This window comes from Bufo bufo, chromosome 3 (genome assembly GCF_905171765.1).
Source record: "Bufo bufo chromosome 3, aBufBuf1.1, whole genome shotgun sequence".
In the NCBI taxonomy this organism is placed as follows: Eukaryota; Metazoa; Chordata; class Amphibia; order Anura; family Bufonidae; genus Bufo; species Bufo bufo.
Window position 1 is genome coordinate 686956448 of NC_053391.1, and position 23610 is coordinate 686980057.

Below are 23610 nucleotides of genomic sequence, written 5' to 3' on the forward strand. Positions count from 1 at the left end.
GTTATCAATATACGGCAACTAGGGTGACTATTGCACAAATTTATAGGATAATAAGGAAGGGTTTGGAAAAAATGGTAAAGTTTAAAAGCGAGGATAAATAGGCGCAGGATATAGGATCAAACACATTAGAATGGGGGAATATATATAAAAATATAAAAAGGGCAACAATATCTAGTAATTTTAGGATCATCCACTTCAATATTATCCATAGACTATATATGACTCCGTTACTGCTAAGTAAGATTTATAAGGAACGAAAATCTAATTGTTGGAAATGCAAAAGTGAGGCCGCCGACTTTATACATATGATATGGAGCCGTCCAAATGTGCAATCATATTGGAGAGAGGTTTTTCGGGTGCTAAGTGGAGAGTCTTTGTTATCTCTCCCATTGGAACTGTCTGTAGCCGTGTTGGGCTGTGTTCCCCACTTAATTAGGGAGAAAAGGAAAAAAAAGGATTTGGATAAGAGGTCTTATGGCTGCTAGAATTATTATTGCAAGAGAATGGGGCTCCGACAGATCACCCAATATTACGGAGTGGAAAAATCTATTAGTGAAAGTTGGGAAATATGAGGAATATGCAAAAAGCAGTAACAGTGACAACTAGTCTTTATGTAAGAGTGCCCTTGATTGAGTGGAGGAGGGAGGAGAAAGACAATGGATACTCCTTTGGGAGGTCATCTCCGGTGCCCACTGAGACAATAAAACAATGGGGAAGGGGGTTTGTTTAGGGAGGGGGGAAAGCGAAATTAGACAGACAATGACGAATTTTGAGTTAAATGTATTGTTAGGTCCAATGGGGAGTTCTGGAGTCCCCAAGGTAGAAGAGACTAACTCATTACTGTTGGTATTGTTTGTGATACTATGTGAATTATATTGTCTGTGTTAGTATATTTTGTACTGTCATATATTATGTTAATTTTGTATCATAAGAATAAAGTAAAAAAAAAAAAAAAGGAATAAATAAATAAAAAATATAGGGGAACGCATTGTAATGTTGTCATATATCTAATCTAAGATCCACTGACATATATACGAGAATTACTTTGGCTTTCTCAGGGCGCATTGACCGGAGCGCTGTTTGTATGCGCAGGCGCACTGGGCAAGCTGAATCCTTTTTCCAGGAGTATCTAATCTCCAGGCGAATGCGCACTCAAATCACTGTGAGGTAATCGGCGCCTGCACAATGCGCGCTATGCGTCGTTACGTCACACGCCACGGTGTCCTGAACGTAAGACACCGGCGCATGCGCAATGGCCTATAGAAGACGCCAACCTGATAGGCGCTTTGAGGTAAGGGGGAATATTTAAACCCAACACTTGCTGCTATATCGTGCTGCAAGCCATTCATCATCTGACACCCTCCATCACTATACCGCCATTGTGCCACTGAAAAGAGTCCCCTGATGAACCCTTATTATCTGGATGGGGGACACACGTCAGGACCATAAGTTAATAATTTTTTATTTAACTTGGGACTATAATTTTTTGCAAAATCTACCTCCGCTGTGACTTGGATCTGGATTCCCTACACAGGACCATTGCATTGAGGCAGTTTTCTTGTATTTGGGGTAAAATTAGGAAGGGACCAGTATAACCGGGTACAGCCACCGATAAGTGGGGCCGCCCCTTTCGGAGCGATTACTCAATTTTTAGGCAGGGAAAGCGTAGATCATTAGGGACAGCTCCCCTACTGCCTAAAAGCCGAACTGTTATTTCTACTTCTTCTCTCCTGGATGAATAAGAAAGCACAGCTGCTATCTACATCTGTTTACCATTAGGAGAGAATAAAAGATAGTTTTGGGCCCTACTCATGGAGGTCAACTGTATCGTGAGTAGAGTTGAGTGGACACATGGATGTTCGGGTTCGCCGGGTTCAGCCGAACTTTGCAAAAAAGTTCAAGTTCGGAACCCGAACTTGACCCCGAACCCGAACCCCATTGAAGTCAATGGGGACCTAAACTTTTGGGCACAAAAATGGCTCAAAAAAAGTCCTGGAAAGGGCTAGAGGACTGCAAAAGGAAGCAAAATGGGGGTAAGAGTAGGACAAGTGCCCTGCAAACAAATGTGGATAGGGAAATAACTTAAAATAACATAAAATACATAACAATTTAAAATAATAATCTTGAACTAGGAGGAGGAGGTGGATGCGGAGTAGGAGGTTAAGGAACACATTATTTTTTTATTTTTATTATTATTATTGGGGTAGCCCCCAAAATATTGGGACAATTGGGACATATAAAAAAAGAAAACAAAGAATAAGTGCACTTGAGTATAACAATGGCTGGGTGAGGCCAGTATACATGTCTATTCTGCACAAGGTACAGACAAGTCCTGAGGGATCCATGCCTGGTTCATTTTAATAAATGTGAGCTTGTCCACGTTCGCTGTGGACAGGCGGCTGCACTTGCCTGTGATAACGCCCTCTGCCATGCTAAATACACGTTCAGACAATACACGGGCTGCAGGGCAGGACCGCACCTCCAAGGGGTAAAAGGCAAGCTCAGGCCATGTGCCCAATTTGGAGACCCAGAAGTTGAAGGGGGCAGACCCGTCATTCAGTACGTGTAGGCGTGTGCACACATACTGCTCCACCATGTTGGTGAAATGCTGCCTCCTGCTAAGACATCCCATATCAGCTGGTGGTGCTGGTTGTTGTGGCGTGCTGACAAAGCTTTTCCACATTTCGCCCATGCTAACCCTGCCTTCTGAGGTGCCCCAACTGCGTTGGCGACCTCTTCCTCCTCCTCTGCCTTCGCCTTGTGCTTCCACTGAGCCCCCGGGGGCAGGGAATACCCTCAGCATCAAGTCTACCAGCGTGCGCTTGTACTCGCGCATCTTACAATCACGCTCCAATGAGGGAATTAAGGACGGTACGTTGTCCTTGTAACGGGGATCCAGCAGCGTGGCCACCCAGTAATCAGCACAAGTTAGAATGTGGGCAACTCGGCGGTCGTTGCGCATGCACTGCAGCATGTAATCGCTCATGTGTGCCAGGCTGCCCAAAGGCAACGACAAGCTGTCCTCTGTGGGAGGTGTATCGTCTGTGTCCTCTGTATGCCCCCAGCCACGCTCTAGTGATGCCTACGAGCTGCGTTGGGTGCCACCCTGCTGTGAACACGGCTTCTCCTCCTCCTCCTCCAGAATTGTGCCCTGGCTGGACAATTGTGTACCTGGTCTATGCTGGTGCAGGAACCCACCCTCCGAGCCACTTGTGAATGACTAGCCTGATAACCATCGAACTGACCCCTCTTCCTCCTGTGCCTCTTCAATCATCACCAGAAGCGTTTTTTCAAGGAGACATAGTAGTGGGACAGTAACGCTCAGAATGGCGTCATCTGCACTGGCCATGTTGGTGGAGTACTCGAAACAGCGCAACATGGCACACAGGTCTCACATGGAGGCCCAGTCATTGGTGGTGAAGTGGTGCTGTTCCGCAGAGCGACTGACCCGTGCGTGCTGCAGCTGAAACTCCACTATCGCCTGCTGCTGCTCGCACAGTTTCTCCAGCATGTGCAAGGTGGAGTTCCACCTTGTGGGCACGTCGCATATGATGCAGTGAGCGGTAAGGCCGAAGTAACGCTGCAGCGCTGACAGGCGAGCAGCAGCAGGGTGAGAACGCCGAAAGCGCGCACAGACGGCCCACCCTTTTTTGCAGCAGCTCTGACATATCTGGGTAGTTTTTCAGAAATTTCTGTACCACCAAATTTAGCAAATGCACCAGGCAAGGGATGGGCATCAAACCGGCTAGCCCCAGAGCTGCTATGAGATTTCGCACATTATCGCACACCACCAGGCCGGGCTTGAGGCTCACTGGCAGCAACCACTCATCGGTCTGTTGTTCCATGCACATCTACAGCTCCTGCGCAGTGTGGGTTTTTTCCCCCAAACACATGAGTTTCAAAACTGCCTGCTATCGTTTACCCCTCAGACAAAACAATAGCTGATCTTAGGGAGACCAGCTACAGAAAACACTGTGGAGCCTCATTTAAGAGTCTCGACACAGCAATCCAAAGTGCAAAGCTCCCTGGGAAACAGTGATATGTGTGTCGAGACTCTTAAATGAGGCTCCACAGTGTTTTCTGTAGCTGGTCTCCCTAAGATCAGCTATTGTTTTGTTTGCGTAGTCTCCAAGGCATTGCTCCCGGTTAGCTAGAATCCTACTCCACACTGATGAGGGGCAACACCCCGAAACAGCTGTCTGTGGATGGATAACTGGCTTAGGTTTTCCCCGTCACATCCTTAAAGCTTGTAAAAGAGCGGGATCTTGACATAGGAGCCACTTAATATGGTGGATTTGGTGATCTCTGTAATGGGGACACCCCTTTGCTCGGTTTTCCTTCCTTTGAGGGATATCTGGCTTTCACTGTGTTGAAGACCCATAACTGGGGCTCCACGGTTATTTTGCATATCATCGTTTACCCCTGGCTGTGCTGAAGTTGGTGGTGAAGATGTTACGCTGACCGGATGAGGTGGTAGAGGAGGAGGAAGTGGAGTAGTTAGGAGGAGGCAACAGGAGGCAAAGAGAAATGCCCTGCAATCCTCGGTGGTGGAAGGACATGCGCCAAACTGCTATCCGCCTCAGGCCCAGCCGCCACTGCATTTACCCAGTGTGCTGTTAGGGAGATATAACGTCCCTGACCATGCTTACTGGTCCACGTATCTGTAGTTATGTGGACCTTGCCACAGATGGCGTTGCGCAGTGCACACCTGATTTTGTCTCCCACTTGGTTGTGCAGGAAAGGGATGGCTCGCCTGGAAAAGTAGTGGTGGCTGGGCACGACATACTGTGGGACAGCCACCGCCATAAGGTTTTTAAAACTCTCCGTCTCCACCAGACGGAATGACAGCATTTCAGAGGCCAGTAATTTTGAAATGCTGGCATTCAGGGCCAGGGTTCGCGGGTGGGTAGGGGGGTACTTCCTCTTCCGCTCCAGTGTTTGGGAGATGGAGAGCTGAACGCTTCCATGGGACACTGTGGTGCTGCTTGTTGAAGGTGACGGACGTGGTGGCATTGCTGCCACATCCTCTGTTTGCGGGGTGGCCGGTGACACTGTCACTCCAGAGGTGGAGAAAGAGGCCGAGACTGCAGCAGAAGAGGAAGCAGGAGGAGCCTGAGACCTTTCTTGGTTTTGGAGGTGTTTACTCCACTGCAGCTCATGCTTTGTACTTAGATGCCTGGTCATGCAGGTTGTGCTCAGGTTGAGAACGTTTATGCCTCGCTTCAGGCTCTGATTGCACAGCATGCAAACCACTCGTGTCTTGTCGTCAGCACATTGGAGCTGGCTTTTGTTTGGTGGGTCCCTGGGTGCGGTTGGCAGTAGCAGGCGTACCGTCTAGAGGACGTCCACTCCGCTTTTGCACCCTCCTCTCTTTTGCTGTGCTGGTGGCTCTGTGCGACCACCACCTCTTCCTCTGAACTGCACAGGTCACTTGCATGACCTTGATTCAATGTGGGGTCTAAGACCTTATCGTCCTCCACATCATCTTACACCCAGTCTTCGCCCCTGACCTCCTGTTCAGTCTGCACACTGCAGAAAGCCGCAGCAGTTGACACCTGTGTTTCGTCATCATCAGAGACGTGCTGCGGTGATCTTCCCATGTGGTCATCCTCAAACATAAGTGGTTGGGCATCAGTGCACTCAATCTTTTCCACTTCTGGGGCAGGGCTAGGTGGATGGCCCTGGGAAACCCTGCCAACAATGTAAATATGTCAACCCCTGATCTCACAGACGGATTAACTATAGTATTATCCCTGGCACATATGCAGGTGCAGGTGTACTTCACACAAAAATTGGTTTGTCGCCCACCTAACTAACAGACGGATTAAGTATTCAATTATTAATATTTATTTTAGATGTTGCATTGCGCCCACCAAAAAATTGCTGGTTGAGGACCTGCTGCTGAGCTGACCATGGAAAAAATGCTGTGTGTGTCAGCCACAAAATGAACAGACAGATAAATTATCTTTCTGTGTCCGGGGTGTAAAAATTATGTATTGCACATGTGCACTGGCTGGACAATTGTGTACCTGGCCTATGTTGGTTCAGGAACCCACCTTCTGAGCCACTTGTGAATGACTGGCCTGATAACAGTGGAAATGTCACCCCACAATCCTACAGATGGATTTACTGTATTTATTTGCCTGGCTGTCAGATATTCAGCGCAGGCCACAAAGGTACTTTATGGACAAAAAAAATAAGATTTTTTCACCCATAATAAAACAGATAGATTTAGCTGATTTTCTTTCACTATCACAAATGCAGTGCAGGGCGCAAAGGTACTTTATGGCAAAAAAATACGTGGTTTTTTTCACCCACAATGTCCCAGTTCTATTTACTGATTATATTTCACTATCATATTTGCAGTGCAGGCCGCAAAGGTACTTTATGAAAAAAAAATATGATTTTTTCACCCACAGTGAAACAGGTGGATTTACTGATTATATTTCACTATCAGATTTGCAGTGCAGGCTGCAAAGGTACTTTCTGGCAAAAAAAAATGAGTTTTTCTCCCACAGTGAAACAGAGGGATTTAACTGACTTTTTCACTATCACAAATGCAGAGCAAGGGCGCATATGTACTTTATGGAAAAAAAAAGTATGATTTTTCCACCCAAAGTGAAACAGATGGATTTAGTGATTATATTTCACTATCAGATTTGCAGTGCAGGCTGCAAAGGTACTTTATGGAAAAAAAAAATATGATTTTTTTTCACCCACAATGAAACAGATGGATTTAACTGATTTTCTTTCACTATCACAAATGCAGTGCAGACCACAAAGGTACTTTTTAGCAAAAAAAAAATGTATTTTTCCCCCCAGAATCTAACAGATGGAGTTACTAAATTGATTACACTCACATATGCAGCACAGGGGTACTTTACAGAAAAAAATGTGAATATGTCAACCGCTGGGTCCCTGAACTCACAGACGGATTACCTATATTATTTTCCCTTCCCCTGGCACATATGCAGTGCAGGTGCGCTTAAAAAATAGGTATATATGTTGCCCACTGAACTAAAAGAACAGGATTAAATGATTGTCCCTGGCACATATGCAGTGCTGGTGCACTGCACTTGCACAAAATGGCCGCCGACGCCCACATAACTAACAGACTGATAAAAGTTATTTTTCTGTGTCACTGGGCTCAGGGCATGGTACAAAAATGTTGCATTGCACCCACACAAAAAAAATTAAAATAATCGCTGTAGATCGCAGAGTTAACAAGTCCTGATATCAGATTCTTTCCTGTTCTCTCCCTCACAGCAGCAGCATCCTCTCCCTACACTAGTAAGAGCTGAGTGACGTGCAGCGCTACGTGACTCCAGCTTATATAGAGGCTGGGTCACATGCTGCACTGGCCAATCACAGCCATGCCATTAGTAGGCATGGCTGTGATGGCTTCTAAGGGCACACATCTTAAACGCTTGTTGATTGGCTGCCCTGCAGCCTTTCAACAAGCTTTATTAAATGGCCGAACACCGAACTCGAACACCAACTTTTACGGAAAAGTTTGGGTTCGGGTACAAAAAAGCCTAAAGTCCGGTACGTACCCGAACATTAGGGGCCCTGGCCCCTAATGTTTTAGAGAGTCAGCTCACCAGCAGACCCTGAACTATAATTTTTTCGATGGCCAGCTCAGCAGCAAGCCCTCAACCATAATTTTTTTAATGGTCAGCTCAGCAGCAGGCCCTCACCCATAACTTTTTCCATGGTCAGATCAGCAGCAGGCCCTCGCCCCTAATGTTTTAGAGAGTCAGCTCACCAGCAGACCCTCAACCATAATTTTTTCCATGGTCAGATCAGCTGCAGGCACTTGCCCCTAATGTTTTAGAGAGTCAGCTCACCAGCAGACCCTCAATCATAATATTTTCGATGGTCAGCTCAGCAGCAGGCCCTCAAGCATAATGTTTTCAATGTTCAGCTCTGCAGCAGGCCCTCAACCATAATTTTTTTGATGCTCAGCAGCAGGCACTTGCCTCTAATGTTTTAGAGAGTCAGCTCACCAGCAGACCCTGAACCATAATTTTTTCGATGGCCAGCTCAGCAGCAAGCCCTGACCCATAACTTTTTCCATGGTCAGATCAGCAGCAGGCCCTCGCCCCTAATGTTTTAGAGAGTCAGCTCACCAGCAGACCCTCAACCATAATTTTTTCCATGGTCAGATCAGCAGCAGGCCCTCACCCCTATTGTTTTAGATGGTCAGCTCAGCAGCAGGCCCTCACCCCTAATGTTTCAGATGGTAAGATCAGTAGCATGCCCTAGCCCCTAATGTTTTAGAGGGTCACCAGCAGGCCCTTGCTCCAAATATTTTTTTCTCCACTGTATTCACTGAGGAAAATAAACTGTCAGATGAAATGCAGCATGTAAAAGTAAATTCCCCATTAAAAGTGTCCTGTCTGACCCAGGAAGAAGTACAACAGCGACTTAAAAAGATTAAAATAGACAAATCGCCAGAACCAGATGGCATACACCCCCGAAGAGAATTCAGTAATGTCATAGCCAGACCCTTATTTCTGATATTTACAGACTCTATAATGACAGGGAATGTTCCACAGGAATAGCGAATAGAAAATGTGGTGCCAATATTCAAGAAGGGTCCGAAAACAGAGCCCGGAAACTATAGGCCGTTAAGTTTAACATCTGTTGTGGGTAAACTGTTTGAAGGTTTTCTAAGAGATGCTATCTTGGAGGAACTCAATGAAAACAAGCAAATAACATCATATCAGCATGGCTTCATGAGGGATCAGTCATGTCAAACTAATTTAATCAGTTTCTATGAGGAGGTAAGTTCTAGACTTGACATCGGCGAATCAATAGATGTCGTATATATGGACTTCTCCAAAGCATTTGACACTGTACCACATAAAAGGTACCAGCCATGGAGGGAGGCTGTGTCCTTCTCCCTGCACATTGCCGGAGGACCGGGTCCAGGGGCGTTGCTAGGTCAAAACATTCAGGGCTTGGGTCCCTGATGTTTTGTCCCAGGCCCAAAATGTCCTGCCTGCCTGCTAGATACAACTGTATTGCCATCCTCAGGATGGCAATACAATTGAATCTAATGCACTGCAAGAGCTGAAGGACCTGTGATGACCTCACAGGTCATGTGTATCAGTTCTAAATGCAGTAGATGAAAAGGACCTGGGATGATGTCACCATCATGTGACCAGTGCAGGAGAGGATGGCTCAGCAGTGAAGAGAAGCCCTAGGAAGAGGCTGAGGTGAGGTCTGCTACATGAGGAGAGGTGAGTGAAGATTACTCAGTGTGAGAGGCAGAGCAATGTTGGGAGTTGTAGTTATTTAACTGGGACTGTATGTTAGGGCTGAAGGGAGGGAAGTTATTTACATGGGACAGTGAGGTGGAGTGATGTTAATCACATGGGACTGAAATTTGGAAGTGGCTAGGGTAGGGTGATGTTTTTTACATGGGACTGTATGTTGAGGGGTAATGTTATTTATATGGGACTACATGTTGAAGGCAGCTGTGGGAGGGAGTGATAGTATTTACATGGGATTGAATGTTAAAGGGTAATGTTATTTACATGGGACTGAATGTTGGAGGTGGCAGGGGAGGGGGTGATTTTATTTACATGGGACTGTATATTGAAGGTGTCTGGGGGAGGGAGTGATGTTATTTATATGGGACTGAATATTGAGGAGGTGATGTTATTTACATGGGACTGTATGTTGAAGGCGGCTGGGGAGGGGGTGATGTTATTTACATGGGACTGTATGTTGGAAGGGGCAGGAGAGATGGTTTGATGTTATTTACATGGGACTGTATATTGGAGGGGGCTGGAGAGATGGTGTGATGGTATTTATAGGAGACTCTATGGTGGAGGGAGGGAAATAGTGTTATTTACATGGGACTGTATGGCGGAGGTGCTGAGGAATTATAATGTCTGAGGACACTAAATGGAGGAATATTACTATAGGGGGCACTGCAGGCGGCATTATAAATACTGGGGGCGCTTCAGGGCGAGCATTATAACAGTAGGGGGCGATATAAATACAGGGGGCACTGCAGGCGGCATTATAAATACGTGTGGCGCTTCAGAGCGAGCAATATAACAGTAGGGGCAGTATAAATACTGGGGGCACTGTGGGGGCATTTTAAAGGGGTTCTGCAGTTATTTTAAACTGATGATCTATCTTCTGGATAGATCATCAGCACCTGATCGGCCGGGGTCCGACACCCGGGACCCCCGCCGATCAGCTGTTTTAGAAGCCAGCGGCGCTGGCCTTCTCGCTGTTTACCGCAGGCTGTTTACCGCGTTGGTGGGACTAAGCTCCAGTGAACAGAGCTTAGCCCCGCCCAGGCCAGTGATACTAGTCGTGACGTCACTGGGCCTGCGGTAACCAGCGAGAAGGCCGCGGCGCTATTGCCAGTGCCGCTGCTTTCTCAAACAGCTGATCGGCAGGGGTCCTGGGTGTCCTGGGTATCAGAGCATAGAGCATCAGTTTTATAATAACTGTAGAACCCCTTTAAATCCAGGGGACATTAGCCGTTCTTATTACTACTGGGGGCTCTATAGGAGGAACTTTTAGATCCCAATTATTTCTATTAAGTGCACTATGGGACATTATTACTACCGAGGGGTCAGTAGATAGCTTTATTACCACTGGGGGAACAATAGGGGGGCTTATTTCTACTGGGGCTCTGTGAGGGTATTATTAATACAGGAGGGCTCTTCTACTAATGGAGGCACTCTTGGGGAGCACTATCACTGTTGGGTCCAGTAGGGGGCAGTATTACTAATGAGAGCATTCTAGAAGGGAATTACTATTGGTTGGACTATGAGGAGCACTATTACTATGGGGGCACTCATTTTTCTTCAGGATAGTATTTGGGGGTACAGAAAAGTAAGGAAGCTAAGATGTCTGTGTGTCACACTCTGTAGAGACGAGGCGGCTGAGAGAAGTGTCCGGACCGAATGGAGAAGATGATGACAGAGAAGATCTACATCAGAGGAGACGTCACCTGGGAGGCCCTGGATGTGAGAGGTACGTGCTGCTGTATAGCAAGTACGGTAAAATGTCTTCAGTGCTAGTGTTTGCAGGAAAGGGGGGGGGGGGGAATGTGGTTGTTCAACTTAGATAATTGGGCCATATGCATTGGTGCTTGGGCCCCGGATCTTTTGAGACCCTAGCAACACCCTTGACCGGGTCTGACATGTTGATGGCTCCTCAGAGCCTTCTGATTAAAGGGGGGCTCCGGCCTGAACGAACCTTCTGACATGGTGCGGGGTCACAGGGCTCCAGTGTGACAACCTGACTTACAGAATAAATGGAGCTTATAGTGTGGCTCCAGGCCATCGCTGCATGATCGTTCTCCTGGAGTTCCCCTTTAAACTTGTTTGGCCCTGTCTATAGGTTACCTGAAACTACAACCCATGCAGAGGCCACTCAGCCCTATAGAGATATGCCAGGAATGGTGTCAGCAATCCCTGAGCAGTACCAAAGGGCTTAGGATGCTTTCTAGATCCTCTCTATTCTGGAGATCTGTCCGCAGACTTCTCTGACCTGATGTGAGGTGGATGCTGGACGTGTCCGATCATCATTTCATCTGATGAGAGTTTAAGTTTTAGCTGATGGCACCGGGGTGGCAGCTGCTGGCACTGGGGGGGGGGGGGAAGCTGGTGGCACTGGGGGGGCAGCTGATGGCACTGGGGGGGGAGCTGGTGGCATGGGGGGCAGCTGGTGGCACGGTGGAATAGTGGAGCTGATGGCACTGGGGGGAACTGATGCACTTGGGCTGATCGCAGAGGGGGGAACGAAGGGTGTTGGAGACTGATGGCAGGGGGTCTGATGAGTTTTTATAAAGGAAAACAGTCTATTAATTCATTTTTTCTTATTAGATTATTCGATTAATGGTAAAAATAATCGGTAGAATACTTGATTACTAAAATAATCGTTTACTGCAGCCCTAGTATGTACACAGTGACTCCAGCAGAATAGTGAGTGCAGCTCTGGAGTATAATACAGGATGTAACTGAGGATCAGTACAGGATAAGTAATGTAATGTATGTACACAGTGACTGCACCAGCAGAATAGTGAGTGCAGCTCTGGAGTATAATACAGGATGTAACTCAGGATCAGTACAGGATGAGTAATGTATGTACACAGTGACTGCACCAGCAGAATAGTGAGTGCAGCTCTGGAGTATAATACAGGATGTAACTCAGGATCAGTACAGGATAAGTAATGTAATGTATGTACACGGTGACTGCACCAGCAGAATAGTGAGTGCAGCTCTGGAGTATAATACAGGATGTAACTCAGGATCAGTACAGGATAAGTAATGTAATGTATGTACACGGTGACTGCACCAGCAGAATAGTGAGTGCAGCTCTGGAGTATAATACAGGATGTAACTCAGGATCAGTACAGGATAAGTAATGTAATGTATGTACACAGTGACTCCAGCAGAATAGTGAGTGCAGCTCTGGAGTATAATACAGGATGTAACTCAGGATCAGTATGGGATAAGTAATGTAATGTATGTACACAGTGACTGCACCAGCAGAATAGTGAGTGCAGCTCTGGAGTATAATACAGCATGTAACTCAGGATCAGTACAGGATAAGTAATGTAATGTATGTGCACAGTGACTGCACCGGCAGAATAGTGAGTGCAGCTCTGGAGTATAATACAGGATGTAACTCAGGATCCGTAGAGGATAAGTAATGTATGTACACAGTGACTCCACCAGCAGAATAGTGAGTGCAGCTCTGGAGTATAATACAGGATGTAACTCAGGATCAGTACAGGATAAGTAATGTATGTACACAGTGACTCCACCAGCAGAATAGTGAGTGCAGCTCTGGAGTATAATACAGGATGTAACTGAGGATCAGTACAGGATAAGTAATGTAATGTATGTGCACAGTGACTGCACCAGCAGAATAGTGAGTGCAGCTCTGGAGTATAATACAGGATGTAACTCAGGATCAGTATGGGATAAGTAATGTAATGTATGTACACAGTGACTGCACCAGCAGAATAGTGAGTGCAGCTCTGGAGTATAATACAGGATGTAACTCAGGATCAGTATGGGATAAGTAATGTAATGTATGTACACAGTGACTCCAGCAGAATAGTGAGTGCAGCTCTGGAGTATAATACAGGATGTAACTCAGGATCAGTACAGGATAAGTAATGTAATGTATGTACACAGTGACTGCACCAGCAGAATAGTGAGTGCAGCTCTGGAGTATAATACAGGATGTAACTCAGGATCCGTAGAGGATAAGTAATGTATGTACACAGTGACTGCACCAGCAGAATAGTGAGTGCAGCTCTGGAGTATAATACAGGATGTAACTCAGGATCAGTACAGGATAAGTAATGTAATGTATGTACACAGTGACTCCAGCAGAATAGTGAGTGCAGCTCTGGAGTATAATACAGGATGTAACTCAGGATCAGTATGGGATAAGTAATGTAATGTATGTACACAGTGACTGCACCAGCAGAATAGTGAGTGCAGCTCTGGAGTATAATACAGCATGTAACTCAGGATCAGTACAGGATAAGTAATGTAATGTATGTGCACAGTGACTGCACCGGCAGAATAGTGAGTGCAGCTCTGGAGTATAATACAGGATGTAACTCAGGATCCGTAGAGGATAAGTAATGTATGTACACAGTGACTCCACCAGCAGAATAGTGAGTGCAGCTCTGGAGTATAATACAGGATGTAACTCAGGATCAGTACAGGATAAGTAATGTATGTACACAGTGACTCCACCAGCAGAATAGTGAGTGCAGCTCTGGAGTATAATACAGGATGTAACTGAGGATCAGTACAGGATAAGTAATGTAATGTATGTGCACAGTGACTGCACCAGCAGAATAGTGAGTGCAGCTCTGGAGTATAATACAGGATGTAACTCAGGATCAGTATGGGATAAGTAATGTAATGTATGTACACAGTGACTGCACCAGCAGAATAGTGAGTGCAGCTCTGGAGTATAATACAGGATGTAACTCAGGATCAGTATGGGATAAGTAATGTAATGTATGTACACAGTGACTCCAGCAGAATAGTGAGTGCAGCTCTGGAGTATAATACAGGATGTAACTCAGGATCAGTACAGGATAAGTAATGTAATGTATGTACACAGTGACTGCACCAGCAGAATAGTGAGTGCAGCTCTGGAGTATAATACAGGATGTAACTCAGGATCCGTAGAGGATAAGTAATGTATGTACACAGTGACTGCACCAGCAGAATAGTGAGTGCAGCTCTGGAGTATAATACAGGATGTAACTCAGGATCAGTACATGATAAGTAATGTAATGTATGTACACAGTGACTCCACCAGCAGAATAGTGAGTGCAGCTCTGGAGTATAATACAGGATGTAACTCAGGATCAGTACAGGATAAGTAATGTAATGTATGTACACAGTGACTGCACCAGCAGAATAGTGAGTGCAGCTCTGGAGAATAATACAGGATGTAACTCAGGATCAGTACAGGATAAGTAATGTAATGTATGTACACAGTGACTCCACCAGCAGAATAGTGAGTGCAGCTCTGGAGTATAATACAGGATGTAACTGAGGATCAGTACAGGATAAGTAATGTAATGTATGTACACAGTGACTGCACCAGCAGAATAGTGAGTGCAGCTCTGGAGTATAATACAGGATGTAACTCAGGATCAGTACAGGATAAGTAATGTATGTACACAGTGACTGCACCAGCAGAATAGTGAGTGCAGCTCTGGAGTATAATACAGGATGTAACTCAGGATCAGTACAGGATAAGTAATGTATGTACACAGTGACTGCACCAGCAGAATAGTGAGTGCAGCTCTGGAGTATAATACAGGATGTAACTCAGGATCAGTACAGGATAAGTAATGTATGTACACAGTGACTGCACCAGCAGAATAGTGAGTGCAGCTCTGGAGTATAATACAGGATGTAACTCAGGATCAGTACAGGATAAGTAATGTATGTACACAGTGACTCCACCAGCAGAATAGTGAGTGCAGCTCTGGAGTATAATACAGGATGTAACTCAGGATCAGTACAGGATAAGTAATGTAATGTATGTACACAGTGACTGCACCAGCAGAATAGTGAGTACAGCTCTGGAGTATAATACAGGATGTAACTAGGTGATTTTCCTAGTCTATGACGGAAAGTCATGGTTTTATTAAAGACACGGAGGCGAGTATTGCTATCTCCTTCTTTACTGTCCACCTTATAGCAGCAAAGAAAAACTTTACATAACATGACGTAACCATGGTAACATCACCCCTCCCCTCATAGTCCATATAATAAACGGCTCCTCCTATAGATCCTCCTCTTTCTTTACGAGCCTGACACCATAACCGGAACCATCACAACGAAACCGGAACCTTGAATCTGGAAGAACGACCAGCATGGAACAACCGGAACATCCGAACGAACATCAGCTGAGATCACTGGAACCCTTCTTCCTTGAAAGCCAACATGGCTACAACTGGAGCAGAGCAATTGAAGCCCGTAGCGAATCAACTTCCTCCTGAAAGTAATAAACAAATTAAGCAATGGGCAGAAGAATACATCGCCAGTCATACGCGATCCTGCCATAATAAATATCTTAAGCCGACTATGCAGACAAAGCATGCAAATCAGAGTGAAAACCACAGAAAATACATTATAAGGGAGGGAAACCCAGGGTGGGCAATACTCGCCTCCGTGTCTTTAATAAAACCATGACTTTCCGTCATAGACTAGGAAAATCACCTAGTTTTACAGCAAGACACGGAGGCTCCTATTGCTAAGTTTAAAGTTGAGCAATCACAGCAGAAAACAAATGTGGAGGCGGTCTAAAATAATACTCCCTGAATGTCGATGCCAAAGACCAGTCCGCAAGACGTAGAATATCCTCCAATCGTGCCCCCGAAATAGCCAAGGCGGTAGCTGATGCGCCTCTAGCGGAATGAGCTGTAAATATGGAAGTATCAATTCCTGCTAATGACATAATCCATTTCATCCAGCGCGCCAAAGTAGGGCTGGATACAGGACCAAACGGATGCCGAATGGATAAGAAAAGCTGAGGGACCGAAGACGACCGGTAAGTACGCGTCCGGGATTCATACTCCTTCAAACAAGCCACCGGACAAAGAACCGGCGAAGCTGGAAATGATGGGTAAGAGACCGACCTAATGTTGGTCTTAGTACGTCTGGATATATTGAAGGTGACCCCCTCCGGAGTGAATGATCTGGCGTCGTGATCAAGCGCCCGAACACCAGAGACCCGCTTACAGGATATAAGGCAAAAAAGAACCACTAATTTGGCCGACAACTGCCGTAAGGTGAGATCCGAGTTACCTGGCCAGTTGGATAAAAAGGACAAAACCAAAGACACGTCCCAAGTCGTGGTAAAGCGAGGACGGGGAGGACGAGACATGCGGGAACCGCGAAGCAAACGTGATACGGAAGGGTGCTGTCCCGCAGGGACACCATCAAAACCCTGATGCGTAGACGAAATAGCGGATCTGAACAAATTAATTGTCCGATAAGCTTTACCCGCTTCGAAAAGGGAAGTAAGAAAGTCTAGAAGATGGTTCACAGGGGCCGAAACGGGATCCAAGTCCCGTTCCACGCACCAACCAGACCAAGCTCGCCAGGCTGCCCGATAAGATTTTCTGGTGCCGGGAGCCCAAAAGGCGTCTAGTTGCCTCCGAAATATCACCGATTTCTCCAGGCGTCCTGAGATCCGGCAGGCTATCAGACGTAGGGATCCGTCCACCAGGAGCGGGTGGTGTAATCCTCGAGGGTCCTGGAGGAGATCCATCCGATTCGGGAGAAGAAACGGCACCTCTATCAGGAGACCCAGAAGAGACGGAAACCAAGCTTGAGTCCCCCAGAAGGGGACCACCACTACCAATTCGGCCAGATGACGACGGACATGTAACATCATCCTCGGGATCATAGCAAATGGCGGGAATGCATACATCAGCGGGCCGGCCCAGGGTTGAAGGAACGCGTCCACTGCCTCTGCCGCCGGATCCGGGCGCCAGCTGAAAAACCGTGGAAGCTGGGTGTTCAGACGTGAGGCAAATAGGTCTATAGCAAAAGGACCCCAATTCCTGGATAACTCTGAAAATGTTTCTGGCGCTAGCATCCAATCGCTGCTGTCCGTAAGGTAGCGAGAGCCCCAATCCGCCCGACTGTTGTGGAGTCCCGGGAGGTATTCCGCTTGAACCATGACCTCCCTGGAGAGACAAAAGGACCAGAAATCTTTCGCTAACCGAGCCAAGGTAGCCGAGCGCGTACCTCCCAACCGGTTGATGTATCGCACTGCAGACACATTGTCCATCCTCAAACGAATGCACGCCCGAGCCATCCCGTTGGTGAAACTCCGAATGGCAAAGGAACCGGCAAGAAGTTCCAACGCGTTGATATGAAGTCGTGCCTCTTCTGTGGACCTCCGACCGCCCGTGGAGATCCCGTTGCAGTGGGCACCCCAACCGTGAAGACTGGCGTCCGATTCGACAGTGAAATCGGGATGTAAGCCGAATATCGCCTTGCCGTTCCATGCCTCCAGGTTGTCGATCCACCAAGAGATCTCTTCCCGAGATTCCGGGTCCAGGATCAGAGTGTCTGCGAACGTAGCGCCAGAGCGGAGATGCGCTATCTTTAAGCGTTGAAGGGCCCTGTAGTGCAATGGGGCTGGAAACACTGCTTGGATCGACGAGGCGAGAAGACCGATGATCCTGGCTAAGTGGCGCAGGGACAGCTGAGGTATAGACAGGGCATGTCTGAGTTCCTTGCGTATGGCACGCAGCTTCGTTATGGGTAGAGAGAGGGATTCGGACACTGAATCCACGGTGAAACCCAAAAACTCCATCCTCTGTGATGGTTCTAAGCATGACTTCTCGTGATTGACGAGAAAACCTAGACGGGATAGAAGGTCCGTCGTCCAGCTGAGATGTATCAATAGAGTCGTGGCTGACTGGTGCATTATCAGAATGTCGTCCAGGTAGATTATGAGGCGGACTCCACGACTGCGGAGCCAGGCCACCACTGGTCGCATCAGTTTCGTGAAGCACCATGGTGCTGATGAAAGGCCGAAAGGGAGGCAAGAGAACCTCCAGATTTCTCCCTTCCACAGGAAACGCAGTAAGTCCCTGGATGGGGCGGATACAGGTACTGTTAAGTAAGCGTCCTTGAGGTCTAGTTTCACAAACCAATCGCCCGGCATGAGGAGATCTCGGAGTAGATGGATGCCCTCCATCTTGAAGTGGCGATATTGGACAATCGCATTCAGAGCCCGTAAATTGATAACAGGGCGCATCTGACCCCCTTTCTTCTGGACCAGAAAGATAGAGCTGATGACACCTGACCTGTCTGGTGGTGCCCTCTCGATCGCCCGCTTGTGGTAGAGGGAAGTGAGCTCTAGGTCTACCAGCGCGGTGTCGGGGCGAGACAGCAGGGAGGTGGGGGGGGTAGGAATCTGGTCTGGCGAAGCCACGAGTTCCACGTGAAAGCCTTCTACAGTGGATAAAATCCAAGGGTCGGATGTTATTACCGCCCAAGCAGGGGAAAAATGCCGGAGTCTGCCCCCTATGCAATGCTCTAAAGAAACCCCCATCGGGGGAGGACTTACCGAAATGTCGTCGTGAGGACTGATTTCCTCTGTAGGGTCTGCCACGCCATTGTCCACCTCTTGCAGGGAAGAACGGGGATGGAAACCTCTGTTCCTGGAAGGCGGGGCGTTGCTGAAAGGAGCCTCTGCCCGCGTTGCGGGCTTGAAAATTGGAACGGCCGGACAGACGGCCCCTAATACTGCCGGCCCTGGTGGAGACCCGTCCCTGAAATACTCTCCTAATTGAAGATTGGGCCTTATCTAGGGCAGTGAAAGCTCCCACGAACCGGCTCAAATCCTTAATAAAGGAGTCTCCAAAGAGATGACCCTGAGCATCTGCGCCTGATTCGGTAAGGGCCAGGTTGGCCAGTTTCGGGTCAATTTTAAATAAAATTGCCTTCCTTCTCTCTATTGCTAGAGAGGAATTGGCGTTGCCAGCGATGCAGATTGCACGTTGGATCCAGCCTCTCATTTCCTCGGGGTCAATAGGGGACCCATCCGATCTGGCATTCTCAGCCATCTCAAAAAGTTTGGCTAGCGGACCAAACACATCCAGGAGCTTGTCCTGACAGCTACGCAGAGCTGAGTCTAACCCCTTACGGGGATTCCAGCCGGACTTGGCGAGGAATTGTGTGACCTTGGGATCTACCACAGGGGTGTCACAAACCTTATTAGGCACAATGGGCCTAGGGCATTCAGCCTTCATCTTATTTCTCGCCTCCTTACTAAGGGGGCGGCGGACCCAATGTTCCAAGTATTTGCCAACATGGTCCGTCGGCAGCCACTCCGCCGATCTGGGATGGTGGAGGGCGTTAGGGTCAAACATGGGCTCTCCCAAATGATCGACAAGGGAGGAAACCGGAGTGGCCCTAGCCGAGGAATCCTTCACTTGAGAAGTGGAAGGAATGGGGCAGTTTGGGGAACTGGGTCCCGCATGTGTATCTTCCTCAGACTCAGCATTTGTATCAGCAAAGGCCTCCTCATCTGACCCAATCTCGGCGTCAGAATCACTCAATTGTTGCGCTCTAGCGCATTTCCAAGGCCGCGCCCGTTCTGCCTGGCGCGGAAAGGCTCTCTTACGCGATCTATGCGCGTGTTCAAGGGTGGCCGGAGGCGCACCAGTCAATTGTACCTGTGACACAGGACTATTCCTAGGAGGTTGCTGAGCTGTGGGGGCCGCAGGCTGCACAGACCCTGAAACAGGATGGCCAGCCAGAGCCTGTGCTATCGTCTGAGATAGCACAGAAGACATGGAGTCCATTGCAGCAGTAATTGCGGCCGTGACAGAGCGCTGCAGCGCTACTGCCTGGTTGTCAGCCCCACTATGGGTATCCCTATCAGGGGAAGAGGGTGCCGAGGCCTCCATGATGAGTCTAAAAGAATCTATATCTCTCAATATATATATATATGTCTCCCTGATGAAGATAATGGCAATTGAGCAACGGCTAATAATATATATGCGGCCTAATAGAGGTTAGCTAACGATAGTGCCGGGGAAGCGATTAGGGGAGGAAGGCAGGGTTAGTCACCCGATTTGCAGGAGCGCCGATACAGGCGACTGGATCACAGGAACAGATGCGGAGGAACAGGAAGTGCCGCCGAGGTCCCGCGATAGCCGGCGAGGAAGAAACAGAAGAAATTAAAATGGCCGCCGAAATCCCGCGAGAACAAGCGGGAGACGGCCAAAGGAGTACCAAGATGGCCGCCGGGATCTCGCGAGATCACGCGGCCATGGAGAAGACTAAGGTGAGCGCGGGAAAACCGCAGCGCCGATGGGGAAAGACGGGGAAAAAACTGTAAATACACTGGAATGGGGTACAAAGACTCACCGCAAAAAGCGGAGCCTATGGGGAGGTAAAACGGAACCTAAAAGTCTTAGGAAAAGGAAAATCGCAAAACATAGAGTGCAGGGAAGGAATCCCAAGCAAACGCAGTAATCTAAACGCTAGCAGAAGCTAGTACCAACAGCAGATGACAAATAACAGCAATACCAATAGAATGCACAATCTAATGCAAAATATATAGACACAGGAGCTGCCAAAATGAGTACTTATCTTGGTGGCAGCAGCAAAGAAAGAGGAGGATCTATAGGAGGAGCCGTTTATTATATGGACTATGAGGGGAGGGGTGATGTTACCATGGTTACGTCATGTTATGTAAAGTTTTTCTTTGCTGCTATTGGTGGAAGTAAAGAAGGAGATAGCAATAGGAGCCTCCGTGTCTTGCTGTAAAACTCAGGATCAGTACAGGATAAGTAATGTAATGTATGTACACAGTGACTGCACCAGCAGAATAGGGAGTGCAGCTCTGGGGTATAATACAGGATGTAACTCAGGATCAGTACAGGATAAGTAATGTAATGTATGTACACAGCGACTCCACCAGCAGAATAGTGAGTGCAGCTCTGGAGTATAATACAGGATGTAACTCAGGATCAGTACAGGATAAGTAATGTATGTACACAGTGACTGCACCAGCAGAATAGTGAGTGCAGCTCTGGAGTATAATACAGGATGTAACTCAGGATCAGTACAGGATAAGTAATGTATGTACACAGTGACTGCACCAGCAGAATAGTGAGTGCAGCTCTGGAGTATAATACAGGATGTAACTCAGGATCAGTACAGGATAAGTAATGTAATGTATGTACACAGTGACTGCACCAGCAGAATAGTGAGTGCAGCTCTGGAGTATAACACAGGATAATAACTCAGGATCAGTACAGGATAAGTAATGTATGTACTTGTCACGAACCAGTGGGTGTAAACTCACTATGCCACGTGTCCTACCTCCTCTGTCCCAAGCAGCGTCGAGACCTGCAGCAGGATTGGAAGTGTAAACTGTTTTGAGTCTCTTGACACGTTCGGCAGACTGGGGACCTATCCACCTGATGATTGATGAGTAGATCCAGTTCTTCTGTAGCAGTGATGTCTAGCTCGCTGATTGTGACTTTCAAAGGTGAATTTCCAGCCTCTGTAATTTTTCGGTTTGTCATCAAACGTGGTGAGGCCCGTACTAGTAGTGAGTTCTCTGCAAAGCATGTACTTCGCAAACTCTGACATGTCTGTGTTTTCAGACTTTGGGTATACAGTTATAGGTGGGGCAGAGTCAGTTGCAGTGGCTGGTACACTGATGGTGCTAAGGCGTTCATCACTGGATCTGGCCTACAGTCCAAGGGTGTGTTGGTTTGTAGCTGTATAGTAGTGGGTTTGTTAGGAGGTTAGTGCCATAGTAAGGTAGAAAGTCTTTTTTCCGTTTGTGAACGAAGCTTAGCCGCGCCCAGGCCAGTGATACTAGTTGTGGCGTCGCTGGGCCAGGGGTGAACAGTGAGAAGGCCGCGGTGCTGCTGGAGCGCCGCTGCCTTCTCAAACAGCTGATCGGCGGGGGTCCCGGGTGTCGGACCCCCGCCGATCAGATGCTGATGATCTATCCAGAGGATAGATCATCAGTTAAAACAAACTGTAGAACCCCTGTAACATGTCAGCCATCTAGTTCAGCTCTGCTGCACCTGTATACTTCTACTCCAAAATGGCTCCCGAGAATAGGATGCTGGAAGGTGGCCTGAAGGTAATGACGGTGCTTGTAACAGCCGATCCAGCACTTCTCACAGGGACACACCCTGAAACATACATTGATAGTTTGCAGGGAATGCCCTCTGCATATGAGAAACTCACCAGGACCACTCCAGGATAAATCTCAGCTCAACCCTCCCATGGAAGACCCAATGGGAAAATAAACTCTGGAAACCACTTCCAGGTCAGTCATGTCGTGCAGGTAATTCTGGTGCAACCCGCCAGCTCTATAACATGCAAGTAACTCTGGACACACGTCCAGCGATATCATATCAGGCTTAGTAACAATACTGCAGCAGGAGCCTCTGTATGTGTGAGCTTGACTGTCCTAGACAGGAGAAAATATATCTGCCTACTGGGGGGGCCCTCCTTTATGGGGGGGTTAATTAGTCTGATTTACTAATGATTTATCTTCTGTCCTAGACGGGAGGAGTAAGACATTAACCCTTTGTGTGTGCTGTCTGAAGGACGATAGGGAAAGATAGATAGATAGATAGATAGATAGATAATAGATAGATATGAGATAGATAGATAATAGATAGATAATAGATAGATAATAGATAGATAGATAGATAGATAGATAGATAGATAGATAATAGATAATAGATAGATAGATAGATAATAGATAGATAGATAGATAGATAATAGATAGATAGATAGATAATAGATAGATAGATAATAGATAGATAGATAGATAGATAGATAGATAGATAGATAGATAGATAGATAGATATGAGATAGATAGGAGATAGATAGATAGATAATAGATAGATAGATAATAGATAGATAGATAGATAGAGTGAGTCAGCAATCTGCACCATGATCCAGGGTAGAATTTCTGGGATGCAGAAAATATTGTGGGAATTTAGCAATTTATTCACATTAGGACATTTTTCAATCAATGTGATACATGTAATTCCGAGTATTTATACCATGTGATCATTTTACATAATTATGTGCAATTACATATACAGAGTATAAAAAGGTAAAATACAATAAATGATGAAATATATAAAAGTACTGAGCAGAGTCACATCCACTTTTCAGTTTTTCGATTTCATTCTTTACTCCCTGCCTTCCCAGAGTCATACATTTTTTTATTTTTCCATTCACATAGCCCTATGAGGGCTTGTTATTTTTGCAGGATAAGTTGTACTTCTAATGGCACCATTTATTATGTCATACAATGTAGTGGGAAGCTGGAAAAATTCTACTGTCATAACACTGTAAATGTAGGCAAGTCATGGAGGTCTCTACATCTCTACTGTAAGAGCGGTCACACTATGGAGGTCTCTACTATTAGAGCAGTCACACTATGGAGGTCTCTACTGTAAGAACAGTCACACTATGGAGGTCTCTACTGTAAGAGCAGTCACACTATGGAGGTCTCTACTGTAAGAGCAGTCACACTATGGAGGTCTCTACTGTAAGAGAGGTCACACTATGG